The sequence below is a fragment of the Sorex fumeus genome, unplaced genomic scaffold (assembly GCF_029834395.1).
Source record: "Sorex fumeus unplaced genomic scaffold, SorFum_2.1 ptg000002l, whole genome shotgun sequence".
In the NCBI taxonomy this organism is placed as follows: domain Eukaryota; kingdom Metazoa; phylum Chordata; class Mammalia; order Eulipotyphla; family Soricidae; genus Sorex; species Sorex fumeus.
The window spans coordinates 44,783,476-44,810,607 of NW_026606059.1; positions in this window are offsets into that span (position 1 = coordinate 44,783,476).

Consider the following 27,132-nt stretch of genomic DNA (forward strand, 5'->3'; position numbering starts at 1 on the left):
ATGTGAACCAATAACCCAACTATGAACACATTGAGTTAGATCTTTATAATATGAATTTGAGAGGGCTATACGTCACTCCACAGTTAGACAGAAGATATTAATGGGGAGGTTTTTAGGTCAGACAGATGGGAGAGTTGAGTCCATATTTCTAGTAACATTAATTTATAGGGTGACCAACAACCTTGGCAGCAGAGTTCCAGTAATGGGAGGGAATTTTGCAACCTCAATCCTGAAACATACTGTGTCTTGGCCTTAAGTTTTCATGATAAATTACAATATTTGCAGTCTATTGTTCTCCACTTGGAATAATTTTGCAAGCAGAACGTCTGAAGAAAGGACTGGGATTAAGGTATGTCTAGGGAGGTGGGGTACGATGTCATTTGCACACGTTGTCTTATGTACACTTGTCTATTTTAAAGTACTAAGTATATCCATAACAGAGGAGATCATCAAGGTACTCTGGAGGTGGAGTGCCAGGTAATCTAGTAAAGACATTTGGTTAATTAAGTCAACATTAGTCTCAACAACATTGAGGGGTAGTCAGTGAGACAGATCATGGAGATGGCTAAGGGGCAGAGATAGAAAACCTATAAAATGGGAATGCAGGTACCAGAGCAGATGGCCAGAAAGCAACAATTTTCATTCATATGGCCCGAGGACAATGGAAAGTCCCGAGGACAATGGAAAGTCCCAGGGACAAAAAGCCTGGAGCTTGGGTCTATCGGCCTTTAGAGACAGGTTCCAGAACTCCAGAGACCTATTTCAGAGCATTAACTACATACAGACCAGGAAGACAGCAAAGAACACAGCACTCGAGAGAATCAAATAAATATCTCAGAAGAGAACATCACTGTCACTGTCACTGTCCTCCTGTTGTTCATCAATTTGCTCGAGTGGACATAGTAATGTCTCCATTGTGACACTTGTTACTGTGTTTGGCATATCGAATACACCACGGGGAGCTTGTCAGGCTTTGCCATGTGGGCTAGATACTCTCGGTACCTTGCCAGGTTCTCTGCGAGGGGTGAAAGAATCGAACTCAGGCCAGCCATGTCAGCCGCATGCAAGGCAAATGCCCAACCTGCTGTGCTATCGCTTCAGCCCCAGAAGAGAACATAAAATGATAAACCATAGCCATACCATAGAAACCCACACCAGGCTGTTTTATTCAGGGCAACCCGGAGGGGGACAGGTGAGTTCCCCTCCTCACCTCAATGGAACCAGCCTCGGCAGCTGAAAACCTCCAGAACTAAACCACCACCATGCTCATAGCTGATCTCCACATGCTCCACCCGAGTGAACCTATTCCTGGACATCTCATACTTTATACAACCAATATTTCAAGAGTAGAACAACACATTTGATTGGTATTGACGTAGTAGGCAGGAATATATTTATACAGAAATAAGCACATAAGTCTTAACCTTTAACATGTTATGAATCTCTTATAGAAGGACTTTTAATACTCCTGGGTTAAATTCAACAATTTTTACACACTTTTCTCTAAGAAACATTTTTTGCCTCATTTTCAGTAGATTATTCATAGTAAGCAACACAAAATCATTTCAATTCTGTTTTGGGGGCAGGATTTGGAGTTCAGGATGGAAATACGGTAGTGGGAAGGTGTAGCGGTGGTGGGATTGGTGTTCGAATATTAAACGCAAACAAATATTGTGAATAACTTTACAAAAATAAAGTAAGAAAAAAAAAACAAAAGAAGACAGGGCTCTGTTTCAGAGGCCTGGAGGAGTCAGCTAGAGTACTAGACAAGTGACATCATACATGGGTGAAAGAAAGGTTTGGTCATTGTGGAGAGACCTAAACCTACCTAAGCTGTGCAATGAAGAAAACTTAGTATTATAAGCACTCGGAGTTTTGGATGCTAATTTTATAAATGAAATTCAAGGATTCTTCCGGGAATCAGTTAGTTTCATGCTAGCAATATATTTACACTGAGAGCAATCCTAAGCCTGAATGAGATCCTGGGGACAAAGCATGAGCCCTGGAGTGATGGTTATTCTCTTGGCTTCTTTTTCCCACTAATAGCACCAGTTAGAATAAAAATAAAATGGCAAGGTTCTTCTTAGAGGAAGCATCCTTCTGTTAAGGCTCCTTAGCAATGAAAAGTGGGGAGAAACGAGCAGGGAGGCAGAAAAAGAAGGACAAAGAAGGAGACAGGGTCTCTGGCGCTTTACCTTTAGAATTCAGTTTAACCGGCCCATCAATTTCTTTACTCCAATTACCCTCAGTGTCCCTCAGGTGAATTTATAATGGAAAAACCTCTTGCTCTGGGCTGGAAGGACCAGAATTCAAGTCTCAGCTCCACACTAGGAAGTGTAAGTTGTTAGACCCTCAGGCAAATCATTATATTCTCTGACCTTGAGACTCCACACTTACATCTCTGGATGTTTTTAACTCCCTCTGAGAATTCTGAGAAAATTGAGGTCATGCATGTTCAAGTGTTTTGCAAAGATGAGTAAGAATGTAAGGGATTAATTACAATTTCTATTACTATCACCATTACCATTTTGGACTTCAATTCAAGTTCTCTTTTTCCATTGTCTCTTAGGCCACTCCCTGCTTTGCCCAGAAAAACTCATTCATTAGGCACTCAGGATAATTCCCACATGGACAAAGGCGATGCAGCTTCCAGATCCACTAAATTAGAAACGTTTAAATTTTTTATCTACTCCCTTGTCTGTTCTTTGGTCAATAGCTTATTCTGACAACTTCATTACCTCCTAATTACTCCAAGTTCCTTTGCTCATCTTCTGTGTGATTAAAAAAATAGTAATACAGACCAAGAAAGGGAATTGACATGCCAAGTCATTCACTCTGACTGACAGCAAAATCTTCCCCACACACTTCAAGGGGATTTTCATTTTCTTTGTCAAGAGTGTCTTGGCAAAGATGCTTCTGGTGCCTTGCTCAATGATGGCTAACTTTCTTTTTCTGCCCACTTTACCTTCCGCTGAGAGGCATAGATGATAAGAGACATTTTCTTCTCTCTCATCAGAGCTCATTTATCCTCTGGCAATAAATTTTTGAGCAGCCCTTCAAGAAACCATATCAGATGTGCCTTAATCTTTGTATTACTCCTTTCTTAAAGAAATTTTAATCTATTGGGCTTTAATTATATGTCCCTTAGAAAGGGCCAGTTTTTTTTTTCTGAGCAAAGTACTTATTCTTGCAATTTGATAATCACATTTACACATTCTCAGGAGGCTATACTTAGAAAATCGGAAGTGGAAGGTATCTTTGAGGTCACCCAGCCTCTTGTGATGCCAATGCTGGTAGCTTATGCTAGTCTTGGGACTAATTGTTGAATATATAAATTTCTAAGGCTGTTAGAATGGAGATGGGACCACTATGGAGATGATAATTGAAAATGGTCAGTCTGAAAAAGAACTGAGTGCTGAAAATGTATTATATATTATATCTCTTTACCACTATATATATATATATAGAGAGAGAGAGAGAGAGCACTGTTCTATCACTGTCATCCCATTGCTTAAGCAGGCACCAGTAACGTCTCCATTGTGAGACTTGTTGTTACTATTTTTGGCATATTGAGTACAACAAGGGTAGCTTGCCGGGCTCTACTGTGCAGGCAGGATACTCTCAGTAGCTTTCCAGGTTCTTCAAGAGGGACAGAGGAATCGAACCCAGGTCGGCCAGGTGCAAGGCAAATGCCTTACTCACTGTGCTATTGATCCAGCCATCATATTGGCTAAGATCAAGTGTAGTATCATATATATAATAATATGTAATAACCTTGCAGTACCCGTGTTGCAAATGATAATGCACAGAGAGGGAGGGAGAGAGAGAGGGAGGGAGAGAGAGAGGGAGGGAGGGAACGAGGGAGGGAGAGAGGGAGGGAGGGAGGGAGGAAGGGAGGGAGGGAGGGAGGGAGGGAGGGAGGGAGGAAAGGAGGGAGGGAGAAGGAGAGAAGAAGAGGAGGAGGAGGAGGAGAAGGAGGAGGAGGAAGAAGAAGAAGAAGAAGAAGAAGAAGAAGAAGAAGAAGAAGAAGAAGAAGAAGAAGAAGAAGAAGAAAGAAGAAAGAAGAGGAAATGGAAGAGGAAGAAGAAGAAGAGGAAGAGGAATAAAAGAAAGAGGAAGAAGAAGAGGAAGAAGAAGAAAAGTTACAAAGAGCAGAGGCAGACTGGGATTGGAGTATGGCAGAGGTAAAATGGAACATTGATGGTAGGAAATGTACACTGGTGAAGGGATGGACGTTAAAACACTGTTCGAACACCCCATGACTGAAACCTAATCATGAATAACTTTGCAACTGTGTATCTTATAGTGACTCAATTAAAATTTTTTTAAAGAAATACAGTTTGCCAATCAGCTGCAAATGCAGGAGAGACACTCTGACAAGTGTACATTTAAGAAGATGCAGTGATAATTCTAATGAACAAGTTACTGAGCAATTACATACCTATTTTGTTTTATAGATTTCAAATCAAGGTTAGATTCAGGGTGAAAGGAGAGACCAAGGAATTAAAAATTTCAGAAAATTCAGAAAATTTCAGAGTATCAAATACCAAAAATCTATCTTTAAGCCAATTTAGCATTCTAGGGAAGGTGACTCACTCATTGTGGCCTTCGTTTTCTAACAAACAAAGTAAGGACCATAGTTTGATAGACAGTGCCTTTAGAATTGAAATAAACTTTGAAGAGTTGATGTTGAGCTTTTCATTATAAAGTTGGTAATTGGAAGAAAGTACCAAGTAATGCTGTAACAGCTTAGAGCATCTGCCTTGCAAATGTATGGTCATGAGTTTAAATCCCCAGTGTCACCACATACACAAAGGTCAAACCTGGTAGCACTGAACTGAGGCTGACAGCTTGCTATCTGCAATCCAGAGTGCCACAAGTGACTTCTAGCCACAGTGCAGTTAGGTACATGTATCACAAAGGGATTTAAGCACAACTAAAAATATATGCCAGCGTCAGCCAGAAAGTAGTATCCCTGGTGAGCATGTGTAGGAGCACTGCAGCAACCACCAGCAAGCACTACAACCACAACTTGTGTGCCACAACTGAAAAGTATGATCTCAACCAGCACTTTGTGAGCTTTCTGCTAGAGATACAAACCCCAGTGAGCACCGAGGCTGAGTGTGTGTGAGCAAGGCAGTCTGATATGCAGTCCCTGGTGAGCACCATGACAAATAAATATGTGAGCTCAATGGAGTGCTGAAATTGTAATGGTGATGAATCCAAATCCTACAACTGCAAAGTTCTTATTTAATACAAAGGTAGCTGTTTTCCTTAATTCCCTCCCACCTTTCCAGACCAGGTCCAGGGTATATTAAGGAGGAGCTGAGTGTGTTCACTAAGGAAGCTCTCATGCTCCGGGCAGCATCAGTCCTTCTAGAACCTCTGAGGGTCAGGACCTCCTTAAATGTAGATCATCCTAATCCACTCTGGTTATGCCTTCTTAGGATGAATAAAGATGGAAAAAAATGAGTGAAGTGCAAAAGGTTTGGGAACTTCAGATCTGCTATCTTCTTTTCCAAGGAAAGATTTATTTCCCGAGGTCCTAAAGACTCAGGGCTTGTGGGCTGGGGGGAGGTAGAGAGGCTGAGGGAAGAAAAGAAGCTCCAAGAATTCCAACTACATATGGATTCTGCATCCACTCCCCACCCCCATACCTATACTTTCAACTAGAATCTAGATCTTCAGCTTGATTAGAGACAAAGACTCTTCCCAAATTTATGGTAGCTGATGTTCAAAACTAACTGGAGGATTAAACTGAGACAAGAGGGCCTTCAGTTGGGAATTATTTTTTTAACATTTTAAAAATTGAATAAAAATGCTATACACAATTATAAAGTTGTTCATGAATGAGTTTCAGTCACGTAATGTTCCAACACCTGTCCCTGCACCAGTATATATTTCCCATATTTACCAATGGTCCCAGTTTCTCTCCTCCACTCTTGCAGGCATTTTTCTTCTCTCTCTCTCTCTCTCTCTCTCTCTCTGTCTTTCTTTCTCTCTCTCGGGCCTTACCCTTGAGTTTCCAATACAGATAATGAAAGGTTATCAGGTACATCCCTTTACTGACTTTCAACATTCTATTCATGTCTGAAATGATCGGTTCCAACAATTAATGTCATGTTGGTCCCCTCTCTATCCTAACTGCCTTCACACACTGCTCCCCCATTCTCTCTCTCGTGGCAGGCTTAGTTGGGATTTAATTTCATTTAAAGAGGAGTTTTGAGAACAACAGTCCAAAGAATCCTGAATTTAGTTTATCTCCCTTATTGGAATCTCAAAGTGTCAGACACAGGGGACAACCCTTTGACTCCCAAAAATAACTTTATGAGAATGGCATTAGTAATAATTTATTTTAGTGAGAAAGGGGGATCAGGAAGACAAATTGTTAAGTTCTAGAAAAGAAATATAAGATGAAGACATCTAAAATGCATCCTATGGCCCATGCAATTACTTTTATAATGTTTATTATTATTTATTATAACAGAAATCCTATGAAGAGAAGGCATATACTCTTAGAGATGTGGAGGCACACTAAGTTATGAAGAAAATGTTGAACTTGAGTAACATTTCAAAGGAATCAGGATTCAAATCACATTGATTTGACTTCTGATTGTGCTTATTATTCTTCTTGTAATAACATGCAGAGTCCAGCTTTGGTTGATTGTCAACTGTTTTCAGGTAGAGACAATTCTGAAGAATACTGAGATGGATTCTGGATTTGATTTGTGTTGTCTGCCTAGAAGTTAGCAGTAAGCAGCAGTGTATTTGCTGTGCCTACAGCATACTGTTCTGCAGGGAACAAAAGCACCCCATTATTCAGGAAGATAGAGGGCTGAACATGACCTGGATTTTCTAAAATGAAACCACACATCCTTTTCACTGTTGTATGTTGTACCACTTAATGCTTTCTACAAACTGGAATCCCAGACACTTTTGGCAACTCTTGACTTCCTATGGTTTTCAAAGATGTGGTGCATAATATTAATTCATGGTGAAAATTGACACATTTGATGAATTGACCACACAAGGGAGGAGATAACAGGGACTTTTGCCATTTTCAGATGCTCAAGACAGAATATTACAGAGCCAGGCATTAAACATTATAAAGTATATCTCAAATTCTGATTGAGATATTTAACTGGAGGCTCTTGTCAGTAAAGTCGGTAGAGGCATGTAATTTGCTGCAACTTGAATGGAATTGGAAAATCTCATGTTAAGTGAACTAAATCAGAAGGACAAAGTCAAACACTGAATGTTATCACTAAACTGATACACAGAATAACATGCCCAAGGAATGGAAGTTTTCAAAGGTGAACAAAACATTGATTCTAGATTATGGAAACAAAAACACCGAAGAAAGAGGAAAACGGGGTGGGAACATGGGGTCTAGGGTGAAGCAAGAGAGAAGGCCTAAAAGTAACACAGTTTATAGGCTCATTTGAAATCATAGGGCCCAAAATTTAATAATTAAACTTAAAAATGCAATTGTCAAAGAGGCAGGTTGGGGACTGGTAGGGAAACTGATATCATTGGTGGAGGTATGGAATTACAGGGTGATAGGACTGGATACTAAAGCACTATATACCTGAAACTATTTTAAATGAGTGTCTAAGTGAAAAATAAAGAATTTGAAAATACAAAGAATAATTTATAATATTAATAATATTCATTCATTTTCAGAAAGTAGTTTAATACTGAACATCTTTCTTGAACTATTCTTTGTATCTGAAATAAATTTTAATGATTAAAAACAAAGAGGGTATAGTGGTGCCAGCAGGTCAACCTGTACCTGAAGGACGAGTGCATCAGCAGCCTGATGATTCCTTCAGACTTCCTGATATCCCAAAATTATTCCTGTGCCTTTGGACAGACCCCAACAACCTGGGGCCAAGTTTATCAAGAAATTAAATGGCCAAAAGTTAGGTATGTGGGAGCCACACCCACAAACCACCTCTGGCTCAGCTATACAAGCTCATTTATTGGCCTTATTTCAGAGAGCCCTAAATCTCAAAAGAGATCAAAGGCCACAGTTAGGGCTGGCACGCAAAACGGCATGCCCTGCTGGCATTTTTCAATAGCTTATTTTTTGGAAAAGATGGAAACAATGGCCATGATCCAGAGACACACAAAAGAATCTGAACTGAGCAGCTCGCTGCAGAGACGTCTCCGGACTTCTGGAGACTTCACTAGGCTGACTTCACCAGAGTGCCTCAGATAGCGGTAGGCATCATCCCTCCACCCTTCCCCCTAAAAAACCCTGGCTGCTGCTAATTTCCAGAAACCAATGAGAAGTGCAGGTATGCAGGTTCGATTACTCCAAACTCCAGGCCTCAAGGGATAGGGGATTGGCTGATCCCTCTCATCCTCCCATCCCCATGGGAACCTGGAGGTCACGCCCATGCCCAAAAACTGTCTCCAGCTGCTACTTAAGCTCGTTAATGGCCATGATCCAGAGACACACAAAAAAGTCTTCGAACAGAGCAGCAGCTTATTGCAGAGATCTCCAGACCCTAGTAATCTAAAATTTTAGAATTCCAGGAGCATGAGGTTGCTTTCGCAGCCATTAGACATCTTATGCTATTCATAACAAGCAATACAAAAGATATTTTGGAGGAGATTGTCTACCATAGAGGCAGGGGGAGGGGTACGATGGGGAGTGGGATACTGGGGACCTTGGTGGTGGAAGATGCACACTGGTGGAGGGTTGGGTGAATGATCATTGTATGACTGAAATTCAACAGGAAAGCTTTGTAACTGTAACTCACAGTGATTAAAAATATGTAATAATAATAAATAATAATGAATAATAAATAAATAAATAAATAATAAATAAATAAAAAACAAGTAAACAAGTCAAAAAGCTAGCTGAAAAGAGAGGAGGGGGAAAGTGACAGTTTTTACAGAGGAAGGGAGTAAAAGAAAATAAAATTGCATCAAGTCTGTTTGTTCAAACTTCCTTACAAAGAAAGTCTGTGAGTCTCAGCACATAAACAACTAAATAAACTGCCTCTGATGGGTCTTGGATTAGATTATCAGATGAAGGAAGCCACCTTGCTAAAATCCAAAGCCTCCAAGAGGGTTAGAGAAAGAGTAGAATGCAATAGATAGGCTAAGAAACACTGAGTCGGCAAAGAAGACAGCAGGAAAGGAGCACTCTAAGTGCTAAACTAGTCTTTTGTAGATCTGACTTCCTTAGGCATAGCTCCCATATTCCTGCCCACCTCCTTTTCTCTCCTGCTTAAGGGTGCCTGACCCTGAAACAAGCTTTTAAATCCTTAAGGACAAAAGTTAAGATGTTAAATCATTGAGAAGCTGGATAAAAGGAATTCTATTAAAATACAAATTTCATAGCTTTAAGGAATTTACAAATTCTGTAATCCTGCAATGGGACTATTTTACCTCGTGTTCTCAGAGTCCTTCGTGTTGGGTTGTGAAAAGTCTCTTTTTTCCAGTTTCATGTACTGTATTAGCCTTGTGTTGCAACCAAGGGTAAGGTTCTATGTAAAACTTATCGCTTCTACTGGGGGCTAGTGGAGAAAAATGGGCAGTATAGTTCTGCTTCAGAAAGAGCTTAGTAAGGAGCACCCAGATTGTGAGAGAGGAGCTGCAAGCCTCACTGAGGATACAAAGAGCTGCAGAGGGATAAGAACCCTAATAGAAACGTAAAGGACAATGGCAAGCGATCATAAAGGCAGAAGAGGTGGAGAACACTTTAAAGATGAGTATGGTTTAAGTGCAGATAAGAGCTATCTTTTGGGGCCAGAGAGATAGTACGGTAGGTAGAGTGCTTTTCTTACTTGAAAGTTAACCAGTTCAATCCCTGATGCCACATATGACCCCCTAAGCCCACCAGGAGTAATCCTTGAGTGCAGAGTCAGGACACAGCCCTGAGGACTGCTGGATGTAGTCCAGACCAAAAATTTATCTTTTGTAACAAATCAGTGTCCAGTGTATTAAATAGTAGAAGAGGATCCAGAGAGATAGAGGCACAGTCTGACATACTGGAGCACATGATTTTACACGCAGGAAGCCTCATTTCTATGGCAGGAGTGGGAGGATGGAGCAGCAAGTGAATTTAGTTGATCACTTTAAACCTCACCCAGGGAACAAGTATTCCACTGGACAAGTAGCCAATCAAAACAGATCATGGGATATTTGGGGGAGCAAGTTAAAGGAGGTCTTCAAGTCTCTCTTTCTCTGTCTTTCTGTCTCTGTTTCTCTGTCTCTTTCCATCTATCTCTCCCCCCAACCCCTGCCCCATGCACTCCAGAATTTCTTTTCTCCACTGGTCCAGCAGAATACAGGATAAGTTAGGGCTCTCTGCCTGGACAGATGTCTAAGCACTGGGAGGCCTCTGAGGCCCAGACAGAGGCAGAATACATGCAGAACTCAGACATCCAGATTCAGGCAGGACTGGGATGCCGAGGCAGGGCAGATACTGAGCACAGAGTCTCACCCACACTCATGTGGTCATGGCCAGAGACTAGGAAAGTCAGGACAGGATGACAAGAACTGCTGGGGTACAGCTGGGATAGGGGTGCAGAGCACAGGGATCTCACCCACACACCTGTGGCCATGGCTGTAGACTGAGAAAAATCTACAAGGGAATAGAGCAATACAGGGAGAGTCAGGGCCATCATACTCTGGAGGTGAGTAGACTGTGTGGGACAGGGCAGGAAGTTTGATCATGTGATATGGCAATGCCAGAGACAAGACAAGTGACATTGTTCATATGTAAAGGAAAGGCCTGGGCATTTAGGGAGTGATCCAGATCCAGCTACTTTAGCTATACCATAGACTCAACCTTCTATGTTTTTTGTTTGTTTGTTTGTTTGTTTTTTGCTTTTTGGGTCACATCCGGCAGTGCACCGGGGTTGCTCCTGGCTCTGCACTCAGTAATTACTCCTGTCTGTCAGTGCTCAGGGGGCCATGTGGGATTCTGGGAATCAAACCTTGGTTGGCCAGGTGCAAGGCAAATGCCTTCTCCGCTGTGCTACCACTCCAGCACCTCAAACTTCTTAATCTTCTGAGATTTGTATGTAAAACTTTCATACAATTCTCAGGAATCCACCAGCTCAGAAAAATCTAGTTTCATTCCAACAGTACGATCCTGATCTCCCTTAGCACTGCCAGGAGCAACCCTCAAGCACGGAGCCAGGAGTCACCCATGAGCACCACAAAGTGTGACTCCCTCAAAGCAAAACAAAAAAGAACATAGAAGAGACTACCCTGAAGTGAGACTAATGGAGTAAGCCTGCTCATGATGGGCTTAGAAGTCTTATAAACAAGTTTGAGTGTGGAGGTCATGGAGAGCTACTAAAGGTTTTTAAAAAGAGAAATATAAAGATGATATTGAGTTTTGATATAGCAGATGAGAGCGGAATGGCTGCGGGTCAAGCACATAAAATTAATGCTGCCAATTTGTCAAGCTCTCATCTTGTATTTTAATAATGTACCAACAGTTTTTGTGGTGACATTAGGATTCTCAAAGACTGGTTTTTCTTCATCTTAGTACTAGTGGCTATATGGATTGGGTTGTTCTTTGCTGTGGGCTGGAGCAATAGCACAGTGGGTAGGGCATTTGTCTTGCAAGCGGCCAAAATGGCAGACCGGAGTTCGATTCCTCTACCCCTCTTGGAGAGCCCGGCAAGCTACCGAGAGCATCTCGCCTGCATGGCAAAGCCTGGCAAGCTACCCATGACGTATTTGATATGCCAAACACAGTTACAATTGTCACAATAGAGACGTTACTGGGCCTGCTAGAGCAAATCATTGAACAATGGGAGGACAGTGATAGTGTTCTTTGCTGTGGGGGGCTTTCCTGTGTTTTTTAGGATAGGGTTAGCAGCATTTCAAAATTTCTACCCACTGGGTTCTAGTAATAGTCATTGATTTATGGCTTCTTTTAATTCAATTTTCTTTAAATTTCCTTTAAAATGACACCTATATAGTCCATTTTGCTAAAGTTTTTGAGGGGGAGATTCTAATTGTGGCATCTATTTACACTTCTCACAAATATCTGGAATTCACAATCACGTTGTATCTGTAGAGCTGGTGATTTTCCAGGACATCTGGAATTCATGATTATGTCTTATGTGTGAATCAAGAAGACAGAACACAATGTTGTAGAATATAATACCATATATTGTTGCAAAAAGAATAGATAGTATTAAATAATTAAAACCTTTTCCTTGGTTGACAAAGCCTAGACTACTATGGTGGGGAGAATCAGAAGGGAGGAGGAGGGAGAGAAGGACTATAATGACATAAGGTGAGGGGTGGAGGGTCTTAGGAACTCTGAGGGTGAGAGAGTGCAGTGACTTTGTACAGCAGAATCAATAACAATATTGTTGCCTAAATTACAATAAAATTTTAATTAGGATTTCTTTAAGATATTGTTTTTACCTGTTTTGGATCAAATTTAGTTTTAATCTACTAACTAGAGCATGGTTCTAAAACTTTAGTGAGAATTCATACTATCTGCAGCTTTTATTAAGGCCCCAACTCCAAAGTCTCTTGATAGGCTGAAAATTTGCATTACTCAGCAATCCCCAGGTGATGCAGATGCAGGAAAACATTGACTTAGAATCATTCTGTCTCACAGTGGGTATAAAATTAAACCCTACACCTGTTTAAAATGCTACTTGACATTCTCATTTTTTTTTGCAGTCAATTTTTTCTCACCTTTTAAGGCTTTCTTTTGCACTGCTCGCTCTTGATTTTTTTAAAAATAATTCATAGCATCTATCGGTTTTCTGGTCTCACTTTGGAACTCTTGTATTTATTGACCTATTACTCCTATGTGAATAAACAAAACAACTATAACATCTCAGTGGATATAACTCTATAGATTAATTCCACCCACTTGTCTCTGCTTCAGCTGGGGATTTTTGGAGCCAGGCTAGGACAGACTAGGTGATTTCAGGTTTCAGGGAGGAACCGAATCTGATGCACATGCCCCTCATTCTTCCTAGAGAAGTGGTTGACTGGGACATTTTCTTCACTCATTGTGAAGAAAGAGAATCGTCATTCTACCAAGTACAAGACAAAACTACACATTCACTTTTGTGTGTTGAGTTGGGTCTGTCTCCTTCATCATGCTGTAAAATACTTAGAAGCTACATTCATCTTAATTATTGTAGTTTGTACATTGAATTTAGTAGTTTCCAGTATTGAATGATTAGCTGAGTGAATAAGATTTGACTAGGTAAAAGATAAGAAGAACTATATACCACATGGAGGTCATAAGACATACAAAGTCATGGGGGTCTTAGACTATGATTTTCCCTCCTATAAATGATTGAGCTCTTGAGTCCCAAAATTACTTGGAGATCTTAGGTGCCCATTACTGGATGTAGTCTTCTTTTCCATGTTTAAAAAAATTATTTATTCACTGTGAGATATAGCTACAAGCTTTCATGTCTGAGTTACATTCACACACAAAGATCAAACACCCATCCCTCCACCAGTGCACATTCCCTACCACCAATATCCCCAGTATACCCCCACATTTCCCACCCTCTGACTGCCTCAATGGCAGACAATGTTCCCTATACATTCTCTCTATTTTTGGGCATTATGGTTTGCAATGCAGATACTGAGAGATTATCATGTTTGGTCCTTTATCTACTTTCGGCACACATCTTCCATCCACAATTGATTCCTCTAACCATCATTTTCTTAGTGATCCTTTCTTCCAGCTGTCCTCTCCCTGCCTGCTCATGAGGCAGGCTTTCAACTATGGAGAAATCTTCCTGACCCTTCTATCTACTGTCCTTGGGTGTCAGAAAGAAGGGGACACCCTTTGGTGTGTGGTCTTAAAGAATCTTTGCTCTGATGTCTCCAAATGGCTTGTGTAAAACTAAAGTTCAAAGAGTGTGAATCCCCAGAACTATGTTATAGCTAGAAATACAACTTCTAACTTGGGTATAATTTTCTCTCTCCTGCTTACCACACTGAGGGAACAGAAAATAAGGGTTTTAGGCTGCAAATGACCTCTCTAGTGGCTCAGTAAGAAACAGAGAAGAAAAGGTTTTAAAAACCAACTTTTGTCAGAAAAGTGGAAAAAATAATAAAGATCTTCAGGGAGAAAGAAATTTGAGTTTTGAGTGTTTGACTCTATGGTTGAGAGAAAAATTGAAGAAATACACAGGCTGCAAATAAGCAAATTAATAAATTTGTAGCACAAGAAATCAAGACAGTACAATATGAGCTGTTTATCCAAGAATTCTTTTATGTGTGATCAGGCAAGTCTTCTCAAAATGCAATTTTTGGGAGATAGAGATAGGGAGACTGGAGAGTTAGTGAAAGGGATAAGGTGTTTCCCTTGCCTATGGGCCACCCCTGTTTGATTCCCATATGGTCACCTTAGACCACCAACAAAAGTGATCCTTGAGTAGAGGTAGGAATAAGACCTGAGCACTGCTCTGCGTGACCCATGCTTCCCATTGTTTGGAGTATAAAATTAGAGAATCAGAATATTTGAATTAGAAGTCTTGTTGGTGCATACGTACTTTAATCTATCATTAAACTTAAAAGATTGTCTTCAAAATACAAAAAAATATCATTTTTATAAAGGAAGAAAATACTATTTAAGGAAACACTTGATATCTACCATCACCTTCCCTCAACCTACTCCCATTTTCTACAATCCTTTCTTCTTTCCTTCCTTCCTTCCTTCCTTCCTTCCTTCCTTCCTTCCTTCCTTCCTTCCTTCCTTCCTTCCTTCCTTCCTTCCTCTTCCTTTAAAAAATATATTGGGGACCACACTCAGCAGTGTTTGGGGACCATGTGGTGTTAGGTATCTAACCCAGGGCTACTGCTTCAGCCAGCCCTTTAGGTGATCTCTGACTCTATAACTCCTGTCTTTTTAAAAATGCAATTTTATTTTTTGATAAGATAAGTTGATCATACTGTCTTTTGTTTTTTCTCTCTCTTTTTTTCTGGTTTTAGAGCTATACCTGGTGGTTCTCAGGTATCACTCATGGTAGGGCACAGGTCACCTCAGTACAAACAGTTGTACTATCCCGCCAGCCTCCTTACCATGTTTTTGAACTATTTTTTTTTCATTCAGAGCTGTTGCCCTGGCCAAAGTCATGGTCTTAAGGTCATCATCCACACTCACCTTGTCTGGAAATATTTGTCTTTCTTACCACGTCCATTGACTAAACAACTAGAGATCATGAAAAATTCCATTTAAAGATATTTGTCATTTTGATTCAGCTTTTATTTTCTTGACTGCTTTTTGAAACTCTCAGTCTCTAATCCATACCTTTACAATATCAATATTTTCCATAAAACACAAACTTTTCCACATTGTGCTGCAAGGCCTATCAATACATTGCAAGGACTGGGCCAAAAACAGTAAAACTCAATTATCTCTCTTTAATTTTACTATTAACTTATTGAAGAAACCGAAGAAGTACCTTAATCTTATGTATTAATATAAAATTCTATTGCATAACTAATCAATGATAATACATTTTGAAGGCTGAAGTTTCTTTTGCAAATTCATTAATATGGTAGTTACCTTTTTATTCACAAATATGGTAATTATCTTCTTTCCTGATACAAGAAAGAATTGCTCTTGTTTTGTTGAAGTTAGGCTTCACCATGTGACTTTTTTGGGCCAAAAAAAATCTGAAATGATGTATGTCCCTTCCATATGGTCATTTATTAACAGCCAGTGGGTGGAACACAGAACTCTGTACCCTGCTTGAGTGATCATGGAAGCATGTGTTGAGATGAAGCTTCTATTATCCCAGTTCTCCAAAGGACTGAGATGAGTAAACCATATTCTGCCTACCCATGCGGTTCTTGTGGTATCAGTAAATTAATAAATATTTGGAGTTAAGCCTTTTATATCTGAGAATCATGACTGAAGTATAGTATACTCTGTCTTAACTTAAAAATTTTCACTAATAAATGTGGATATTTTGTTTGTTTAGGCTTGGGGTCATCCTCTGGGCTTACTCCAAACTCTGTGCTCAGGAGCTCCTGCAGGGCTCAGGGATCATATGGAATGTTGGTAATTGAAACAGGGTTAGCTGCATATAAGGCAAATATACTATCACTCTGGCCCTGAGGATGTTATTTTTATTGGGTATTTGGGGAGTTTATAATAATTGTTTCACTGTCCATATCTTCTTTTCTTCTTTGTGCTTCTTTGAACTATTTGACACAGATTCTTTTATATTTCCACAATTTCTTATTTCTTTCTACTCTGCTAATCATAGAGCCAAAAAAAGATTTCTGAAAATTATAAATATAACATTGGTGCTAGTATATATCACAAACAGAAAATCGTAAGCTTGATTTTACATACAAATAAAATGTGTTCTCTAAAGTTCAGCCAGCATGTCTAATTTATTAATTCCTTTATTGTTCACAGTTTTGTGATTCCTGCCACATGTTACACTTAAGGGATAGAGACAATATGTGTGTAGCTCTGCAGTCAAGGATTTCATTATTAACTTGTGTAGGCATTTTTTTAATACAATGATGATGAGCAATATGATAGGTGGTTAGATGAGATTAGGTGAAAAGACTTCCAGTACAGAGGAAGGTGGCCCAGGCTTATCTAGATCCAAGTGGATGGCTTCACAGACAAGAGGCTGTAAAAAGTTTTAATAATGTGAAAAGGGGCTGGAGCGATAGCACAGCAGATAGGGCATTAGCCTTGCACACGGCCAACCTGAGTTCTATTCCCAGCATGCCATATGGCCCCCCAAGCACTGCCAAGTGTAATTCCTAAGTGCATGAGTCAGGAGTAACCCTTGAGCATTGATGGGTTTGACCCAAAAAGAAAAAAAAAAAACATGCAAGGTTCAGGAAATGTCTAGTGGAAAATGAGCATTTGAGGCAAAGTAACTAAAATAGTAAGAGCATATAGTCATGCCTCAAGGCCATTTATTAATCAATATATTTATAAGTTCTAATATAATATAGTTATATTTCTGTAATGATCAAAAAGGTAATGTATCAAAGTTAAACATATATAAGTTTTCCATGTATATAGGATCCATGATTGATAAAAACAGGGTGAAGTGGCAGCATATCCCATTTAAATGAGAAACTCTCTAAAATAAAACTCACCCTTGCCTAACTCAGAATAATCCTAACTCAGAAGAATCCTAACTCAGAATAATCAGAATTTTTCTTTTATGAGAAGCTAGAAATCCACATTTCTATGAAAAAATATTAGAAAGTACACTTATTTTCTCTGGATTAGGTTTTGAATTTAAAAAAAAAAGAATAACTGACACAACTAGAATCAACGAAAATTGCTAAAAAAAAATTTAGCAATTTGTATATCAAGAATATTTAAAAGTTAGATTTACATAAAGTATATTGAAGAAAATTTAAAAATACTATAATATTGACTGTAATGGATATTATTTTATTCTATTGCAAAGGAAGCAAAAAACAATAAATTAATGTGATTGTGTTTATAGCACTGTAGCACTGTCCTCCCCTTGTTCATCGATTTGCTCCAGCGGGCCCAGTAACATCTTCATTGTGAGACTTGTTGTTACTGTGTTTGGCATATCAAATACATCCCGGGTAGCTTGCCAGGATTTGTAGTGCGGGCGAGATACTCTTGGTAGTTTGCTGGGCTCTCCAAGAGGGGCGGAGGAATCAAACCAGGGCCGACTGGTCGTCTGCGTTCAAGGCAAATACCTTACCTGCTGTGCTATCGCTCCATATTTAAAACGTTTCAGCACTGCAGAAGAAATTATCACTTTAACATCAGGAAATTCTATGGACTGAGAGATTTTTATACTCTATAAACCACCCACCAAACTCATAACAACAAAACAAAAACAAACGAAATTGGGAGAAGGCAGGTTCAAAGGCACTGTCATGGTCAACAGGCAAAGGAAAAAATGCTCATGGCTGATTTTGAGGGAAATGACAAATCAACTCTATAGTGAAATATAGTCCCATATCAGTAAGAACAGCCTATACCAGAAAAGACCAGAGGCAACAACTGATAGAGAAACGGGAATACTGGGGATCAGTCTCTAAGAAATACAGTTGAGATTTCTAAAAAAAATGAATTTTAAACTGCCATGTACATCTATCTAATATTCCTATCCCAGGAACATAAAAACGCTGCTTTGAAAAGTTATATAAATTTATTGCAGTGTTATTTACAATGACCAAGATCTGGAAACAGCCCAGGTGCCCACTAGTACATGAGTGAATAAAAGAGTTGAGATAAATTCACACAATAAATATTACATGGCTATAATAAAAGGTGAAATCTTGCTTTTTGCTACAATATGAATATATTCTGTGAAGCTGTTGTTCTATGTGAAATAAATCATAAGGAAAAAGGCAAATTTCAAGTTATTGCACTTATGTAAATAACCGAGGCATAGAAAATTTCCAGTGATATCAAAGCTTTTTAACTCTGATGACAGAACTAATGCTACCAAGTGGGATAAGCAGAAGGTGTCCTATGGGAGAATAGTGAATGGATAGCAACACATCCCTGAGCAAGGTATGGTAATACTGTACCCTAAAACATCTACATCCTAATGTTACTTCAATAAAAATATCAGGCTTCCATGACATAGCAAGTGTAGTCTTCCCAGTAAGTTTTGTTAAATACCAGTTTATACTGACCCAGAGACCTCCAGTTTGTGAGTACAAATATTCAAGAGAGGAGTGATCAGTAAGGGTAGGTAGGAGTATTGGAGAAGATGGTTAGAATTTGATTTGAAAGGATTCAGGTACATAGGTGTTAGAATGATATAGCTGAATATCCAATCCCAGAATCAACGACACTGAAATCATGAGATCCAAATTTTAATAACCAAGTGTTAAACATTCCTGTCAAGATGGCAGGTTATGGTTGCGGCAGTGGGGTGTGGCAGGTAGGGGAGGGAACCCAGGAACAATAGTGGCGGGAAGTTGACACAATAATGGGATCAATATGTCAAAAATCCCTCTATGAACAACTTTGTAACTCACAGTGCTTTAAAAAAGTAAAATTTTGAAAAAATATATAAAATAGGAACAATTTAAATATCTGATAATTAACAATTGGAGAAATAAAATATAGAAAATCATACAATAGCACATGTGGCAAGTATTGATTATATAAATAAATGCTGCAACTGTTAAAAAATAGAAAGCGTTTTTTTAAAAAAAAAGTTGACTTTTTCTGTGCAGCAAAATACAATCAATTGTAGGTGCCTTTAAAACAGCAACATTTATGTAGCTCTTGACTCAGTAACACAATTAGTCTGGCCTCATCTGGGGGCCCCTAGTGCAGTTCAGCCCCACCAGCTGCCAGAGCTGCACGTCTCTGCTAATGCATCTTGTGTGTCATGTAGCTGTTTCTCATCCTGCAGCCAGCTAGCCCAGGTTTGCTCCCACAGCACAGGTTTCCAGCTACAGGGAAGGGAAAACAATTGCTGTCTCCAGAGCTCTCCAAGACTCTTTGTCTCACATTGAATAATATTCTAGTAGCCATGACAAGTCATGTGACTCATCCCAGAGACACAGTGGGTGCGTGGTGGGACAGAATACAGAATACATAGGACTGGCAAAAATTTTTTGATGTTTTTTACCTTCTGTATTTGCTATTAAATTATACAGAAGTCATGGTCAAATTAGACTCACAAGAATCACAGAGCATTTCTTAGTACATAAATTTAGTAATCGAACTCGGGTCGGCCATGTTGGCCGCTTGTAAGGCAAACGCCCTACCGCTGTGCTATCACTCCAGGGCTGGGCTGGAGCGATAGCACAGCGGGTAGGGCGTTCGCCTTACAAGCGGCCAACATGGCCGACCCGAGTTCGATTCCTCCACCCGTCTCGGAGAGCCCGGCAAGCTACCGAGAGTATTGGATATGCCAGACACAGTAACAACAAAGTCTCCAATGGAGACGTTACTGGGCCCGCTCGAGCAAATCGACGATCAACGGGAGGGCCTTTACCTTTTTTAAATTTAGTAATAATTAAAGAATACAGGTGATTATGGAGACCCACGAAGAAATTCCAGGATCACCAATGCTACGTTTCAGTTGTATTTTGTTCTTTTTATATCAGGATTTGCTCCAACATAACATAATGGGGTTTATAAGTTGCACGTGTGGGTTACCAAATTTTCAACATGAAGTATCTTAGTCTTAAAATCATGGTACGCATGAAACTTGACTTTTTACAGCATTCCATGACTAGAAATCTATCGATTTCAGGTTCTTTTTTCCTGTCAGCAGCCTAAACTGAATGAATATATTCTACTGAAAAACTTACTGGCAAGAACTCTGGTTATCAGGTCACCAGAGAAGATCATTAGGAGTTTGGCTAGTTAATTTCTTTTTTTTAATGTTTCCTTATTCATCTCTGGTAGTAAATGAAGTCTACAAAACTGGTTATAAAGGCAAAATCAAGAATATAGGGTATGGCATTTGCCTTGCATGTGTGCTCACCTGGGCTTGATCCTAAGCATCTCCTATATGCCCCCAAGAACCCCTGAGCATCACCAGGAGGGACCAAAAAAATAAATAAAACAAATAAATAAATAAAATAAAAGACTGATTATAACATTTTTCTTCTGAGTGTACTTCAGTCTTCCTCAGAGAATTCCCTATTCATTTCCTCTCCCCATTTTTTGGTGTTTTGAATATTTTGTTGCTGATTTATTGTCAATTATAGATGTGACCATACTTTTATTTTTTGGCTTTTATGGGTCACACCCTGCAATGCTCATGGGTTACTCCTGGCTCATGCACTCAGGAATTACTCCTGGTGGTGCTCGGGGGACCATATGGGATGCTGGGAATCGAATCTGGGTCGGCCATGTGCAAGGCAAACACCCTACCTGCTGTACTATAGCTCCAGCCCCGAGACCATACATTTTTTGTTGCTGATTTATTGTTATTTATAAATGAGACCATACATTTAAGTCCACTCAATTTCTAGGTAGTCTTAGCTCTATAAAATTATATTTTATTTTTTTGCATAAACTGTCTTGTTGCTGGGAACAGTTTACCCTGGACCAGGGATTAAGGTTTTGTAGCTATATATTTATTTTGTGAGTATAATGGATAATTCTGTTGGGGCGGTTCCTTTTTATCTTTTTCTATTTCACTATTCACTACTCAAGCTACCTTTCCATGTATGTACAAATTTTTAAAATTTCCTATGAGGTAGGCTATTTTGTGTAGTTCCATGGATCTTTGGTCATATCTGGAAGTAGAAAGGATCAGATTCTAATTATCCTCACCCCTATCCAAAAATAGGCAGGATGTAAATATGAATTGGATTTGGTACATAGTTCATGTTGTTGGGATTCTCAATTCTGAGCAGATATCCCAGTGATAATTGGAAAACTTGTAATGGTCATATACTTGCAGTGGCTGTTGCATGGCAATTGCATTTTGCAGACTTCAGTGTTTATACAGTGAGGTGCTTCTGTGGTTCTGCTCAGCCATATGGAACAGACTTATACCCACTGGCTTCAAGCCTTATCTTGTCTTCTGAAAATTATCTAAGGTTACAATAAGCCTCCAATAAGACTTCTTTTTGCTGAAAATGGCTGAAATGATTTTCACATGCTTCCTCCAATAACCCTCTCTGACTTCTACAAAGTAAGTCAGAGAAATATGTAATCAGTAAATCAAACTCAAGATGATTTTATAAACATAATTTCTCAGGCAATAGCAACCTTTTAAAACAAACATAATTTAAGTTAAATTAAAAGGCAAACATTAGAGAACTAGCAGTGTGTGAATGCCTACAACTATGATGATGAGGAACACAAAGAACATCTATTCGCCGTATATTTTACAAAACAGGTGTGTAAGGCTGGAGGACATTTTTTCAAAGGTTTTTTTTTATTGAATCACTGTGAGATAGACCGTTACAAAGCCATTCATAATTAGATTTCACTTATACAGTAATACAATATCCACCCCTCCACCAGTGTATATTTCAAGCACAAGTGTCCCCAGTTTTTCTCCCATCAACCCCACCCACACCAATCTCTTCCTCTCTCTCTCTCTCTCTATTCCCTCATCCTCTCATCCTCTCTCTCTCTCTCTCTCTCTCTCTCTCTCTCTCTCTCTCTCTCTCTCTCTCTCCTTTTGGACATTGTGATTTGCAGTACAGATATACTGAAAGGTTATAAGGTATATCCCTTTATTTACACTTAATACTAAGTTCTTGTCCAGTATTATCATTTCCAGCTATCATTGTTATACTGGTCCCTTTTCTACCTTACCTATCCTCAGCACCCCACACACCTGTGGTTGATTCCAACTGCTGACCAGTACCAAAGGAAATTCGTTGTTTGTTTGTGTGTTTGTTTTTACTGGATCATTGTGAGATACAGTAACAAAGCTTTCATGTTTGAGTCTCAGGCATAAAATGATCAAACACCCATCCCTTCACCAGTGCATATTTTCCAGCATCAATATCCCCAGCATCCCCACACCCCATTCCAAGCCTCCCCCTGCCTCTATGTCATACAATTTCCCCCATACTATCTTTTTACTTCTGGGAATTATGGTTTGCAATATAGATACTGAGAGGCTATCATGTTTGGTTTTTTATCTATCTTCAGCACACATCTCCCATCCCGAATGATCCCTCCAACCATCATTGACTTAGTGATCCCTACTCTATCCAAGCTGCCTTCTTTCTCAGCTCATGAGGCAGGCTTTTGACTGTGGAGCTATATTCCTGGCCCTGTCTGTACTGTCTTTGGGTGTCATTCTCATATTAAGTTATGTTATGTTATATTCCACAAATGAATGCAGTCATTCTATGTCTGTCTCTCTTCCTGACTCATTTCACTTAGCATGATACTCTTTATGACCATCCACTTGTAAGCAAACTTCATGACTTCATCTTTTCTAGCAGCTGCATAGTACTCCACTGTGTAGATGTACCAAAGTTTCTTCAACCAGTCGTCTGTTCTTGGGCACTCAAATTTTTTCCAGAGTCTGGCTGTTGTGAACAGTGCTGCAATGAACATACAGGTGCAGATGTCATTTCTACTGTGCTTTTTTGCACCCTTGGAATATATTCCCAGAAGTGTTATTGTGGGGTCATATGGAAATTCACTTTCTAATTTTTGAAAGAATGCCAGTATTTTTTTCCAAAAAGGTGGCCATCAGCATTTCTACCAGTAGTTAAAAGAGAGTCCCTTTCTCTCCACATCTGAACCAGTACTGGTTGTTTTTGTTCTTTTCAATGTCTTCCAGTCTCTGTGGCATTAGATGATATCTCATTGTTGTTTTGATTTGCATCTCCCTGATGGTTAGTGGTGTAGAGCAATTTTTCATGCACTGTTGGCCATTTGTATTTCTTTTTTGAGGAAGCTTCTGTTCATTTTTTCTCCCCATTTTTGATGAAGTTGGAGGTTTCTTTTCTTGAGCAATTCTACTAGTGTCTTGTATATCCTAGATACTAACCCCTTTTCAGTTGAATATTAGGTTAATATTCTTTCCCATTTCATGGACTCTCTCTGTATTTTGGTCACTGTTTCTTAGAAGGTGCAGAAGCTTCTGAGTTTAATGTAGTCCTATTTGTTTATCTTTGCTTCCACGAGCTTGGTCAGTGGTGTTTCATCCTTAAAGATGCTATTAGATTCAATGTCATTGAGGGTTCTGCCTATATTTTCCTCTAGGTACCTTGTAGATTCAGGTTTGATATCAAGGTCTTTAATCAACTTTGATCTGACTTTTGTGCCTGGTACTAGACAGAGGTCAGAATTCACTTTTTTGCAGGTAGCTATCCAGTTTTTCAACAAGCAACCACTTGTTGAAGAGGCTTTCTTGTTCCACTTCACAATTCTTGCTCCTTTATCGAAGATTATCAAAGATTAAGTGACCATATATTTCAGAGTCTGTGAAAGAATATTCAACTCTGTTCCACTGGGAGTCTGTTTCTTGTCCAGTACTGAACTGTTGTAATTACTACTGCTTTGTACTCCAGTTTGAAGTTGGGAAAAGTGATGCCACCAATCTTCTTTTTCCCAGGGATTTCTTTAGCTATTCGGAGGTTTATTGTTCCATATGAATTTCAGGAGTGTTTTGAAAAGAAATAGTGTTTCTATTTCTTTGAAAAATGTCATGGGTGTCCTGATACAGACTACATTAAATCTGTATAGTGCTTTGGGGAGTATTTCATTTTGATAATGTTAATCCTCTCTATCCATTAGCAAGGGATGTTTCTCCATTTCTTAGTGTCCTCTTTGATTTCTTTAGGTAGTGTTTTGTAATTTTCTTTGTATAGGTCCTTCACCTTTTTAGTTAAGCTGATTCCGAGGTATTTGATTTTCTGAGGTACTATTGTGACTATTATTTTTAAATATCTCTTTCTTATCTTTCATTATTCGTATATAGGAAAGCTATGAACTTTTTAATGTTGATTTTGTATTCTGCCAGTTTATTATGCAAACCTATTGTTTCTAGGAGGTTTTTTTGTAGAGTCTTTAGGATTTTTTAAGTATAGCATCATATCATCTGCAAATAGTGATAGCTTGATGTCATCCTTTCCTAACTGTTTGCCCTTGATATCTTTTTCTGGCCTAACTGATATGGCAGAACTTCCAGTACTATATTGAATATGAGTGGCAAGTGCGGACAATCTTGTCTTATTCCCAAAGTTTGATGGAAGGCTTTTATTTTCTCCTCATTGAGAATGATGCTTGTCATGGGCTTGTGGTAGATGGCTTTGACTATATTGAAAGGCATTCCTTCAATGCTCATTTTTCTGAGAGTTTTCATCATAAATGGGTGCTGGATCTTGTCAAATACTTTATCTGAATCTATTGATATGATCATATGGGTTTTTTTGAGAAATATCTCGTAATATTTTTCTTTTTTTTACAATTCAATTTTTAAAAAATTTTTATTAGTGAATCATCGTGAGGTACAGTTACAGACTTAAAAATTTTGATGCTCATGTTTCAGTCATACAATGCTCGAGTACCCATCCCTCCAACAGTGCCCATTCCTCCACCACCAGTGTTCCCAGTATCCCTCTCACCCCCCCACCCCATTCCCCCACCCGAACCACCCCACCCCGCCTCTGTGGCAGGGCATTCCCTTGCAGGGGTGACACTATGATCATATGGTTTTGATCTTTTCTTTTAATGATTACTGTATCATTGTATCACTGTCATCTCATTGTTTATCAATTTACTTGAGCGGGCACCAGTAACGTCTCCATTCATCGCAACCCTGAGATTTTAGCAGCCTCTTCTTATTCATCTTTCCCAATGCTGCCATATTGGAGGTTCTTTCAGGGTCAGGGGAATGAGACATGTTATTGTTACTGTTTTTGGCATATCGAATATGCCACGGGTAGCTCTGCCCATGGGGGTGGAATACTCCTAATGTCTGAATCCCATCAAATACAGTATGGTAATTATGGAAAATGAGTAGTCATATGATGTGTCACACGGCCATGAAAGTGCGGTTCAGGAATATGTTCACTCAATGTGAGGCTCGGCCCAACCATGTAGAAAGCAGACTGGAGCTTGGCAGCAGTTGGGTAGTGCAGGTCCACCACTACCCACCCATCTTTTATTGAGATGATGGATTATATTGATTGATTTGCTAATGTAAAACCATCCTTGCATCCCCAGGATGAATACTACTTGTTCATGGTGTATGATCTTTTTGATGAGTTATTGGATTCTGTTTGCTACATTTTATTGAAAATCTTTGCATCTGTATTCATCAGGGATATTGGCCTGTAATTCTCTTTCCTTGTGGTATCTCTGTCTGCTTTTAGTATCAGGGTGATATTTGCTTAATAGAAACTGTTTGGAAGTGTTTCTGATTCTTCAAATTCCTGGAAAAGCTTGAAAAGGATTGGGAATAATGCCTCTTTAAAGATTTGGAAGAATTAACTAGTGAATCCATCTACCAGGACTTTTGTTTTCAGGGAGACATTTTTATTATCATTTTAATTTCCTTGAAGGTGATAGATCTCTTCAGGTACTGCAGGTCTTCTTCATTCAGCCTCGGGAGGCTATAGGAATCCAGGAATTTATCCATTTCCTTGAGGTTTTCTTGTTTTGTGGCATGTAGATTCTCAAAGTAATCTCTGAGCATCCTTCGAATTTCTGTAGTTTCTGCTTTGATGTGTCGTTTTAGTTTGTGATTCAGTTTATTAGGATTTTCTCTCTCCATTTGTAGTCTTGGTAGAGGTTTCTCAATCTTGTTTATATCTCAAAGAACCACCTCTTGGTCTCAGTTATCTTTTGGATTGTTTTGGGGCTTCCAATTCATGAATTTATGCTCTAAGTTTTATTATTTCTTTCTTCTTCCTATTCTGGGGTCCTTTTTTGGTCTTTCTCCAAGCTTTTAGGTTGTGGGCTTAGGTTCCTTATGTGGGTTCACTCTTATTTCCTGAGGAATGCATGTAGAGCTATAAATTTTCCGCTTAATACAGTTTTTGCTGTGTCCCATAAGTTTTGGTAACTCGAGATTTCATTCTTGTGTGTTTCCTTTGATTTTCTCTTTGATTTCCTTTCTAAGTCACTTGTTGTTCAGTAGTGAGTTGTTTAATTTCCAGGAATTTGATTAGATTCTGTTTGTGTGTGTGGTTCATTCTAATTTCATCACAGCATGTTCTCAGCAGATTGTTGATACAATCGCCATCTTCTTAATTTTATAGAGGTATGCTTTGATGCCCAGAATGTGGTCTATCTTGGAGAATGTCCCATGCACACTTGAGAAGAAAGTGTATTCATCTTTTTGAGGACAAAGTGTCCTGTATCTATCTTCTAAGACCCTTTCTTCTATTTCTTCCCTCAGATAAAGTATGTCCTTGCTAAGCTTGAGTCTGGTTGATCTATCAAGAGGTGATAAAGCTGTGTTGAAATCTACCACTAGTATTGTGTTGCTATTGATGTCTTTCTTCAAGTATTTGAGTAGTTTTAAGTATTTTTCTGCTTCCAAATTAGGTGCATATATATTTAGGAGTATAAGTTATTCCTGATGTACATATCTCTTGATCTATGAGAAATTATCTTCTTTGTCTCCTGTGACCTTCATCAGTCTGAAATCAATGTGGTCGGATAACAGAATGGCCACCCCAGCTTTTGTAAGGGAGTTGTTTGCCTGTAGAATTGTTTTCCAGCCTTTGATTTTGAAT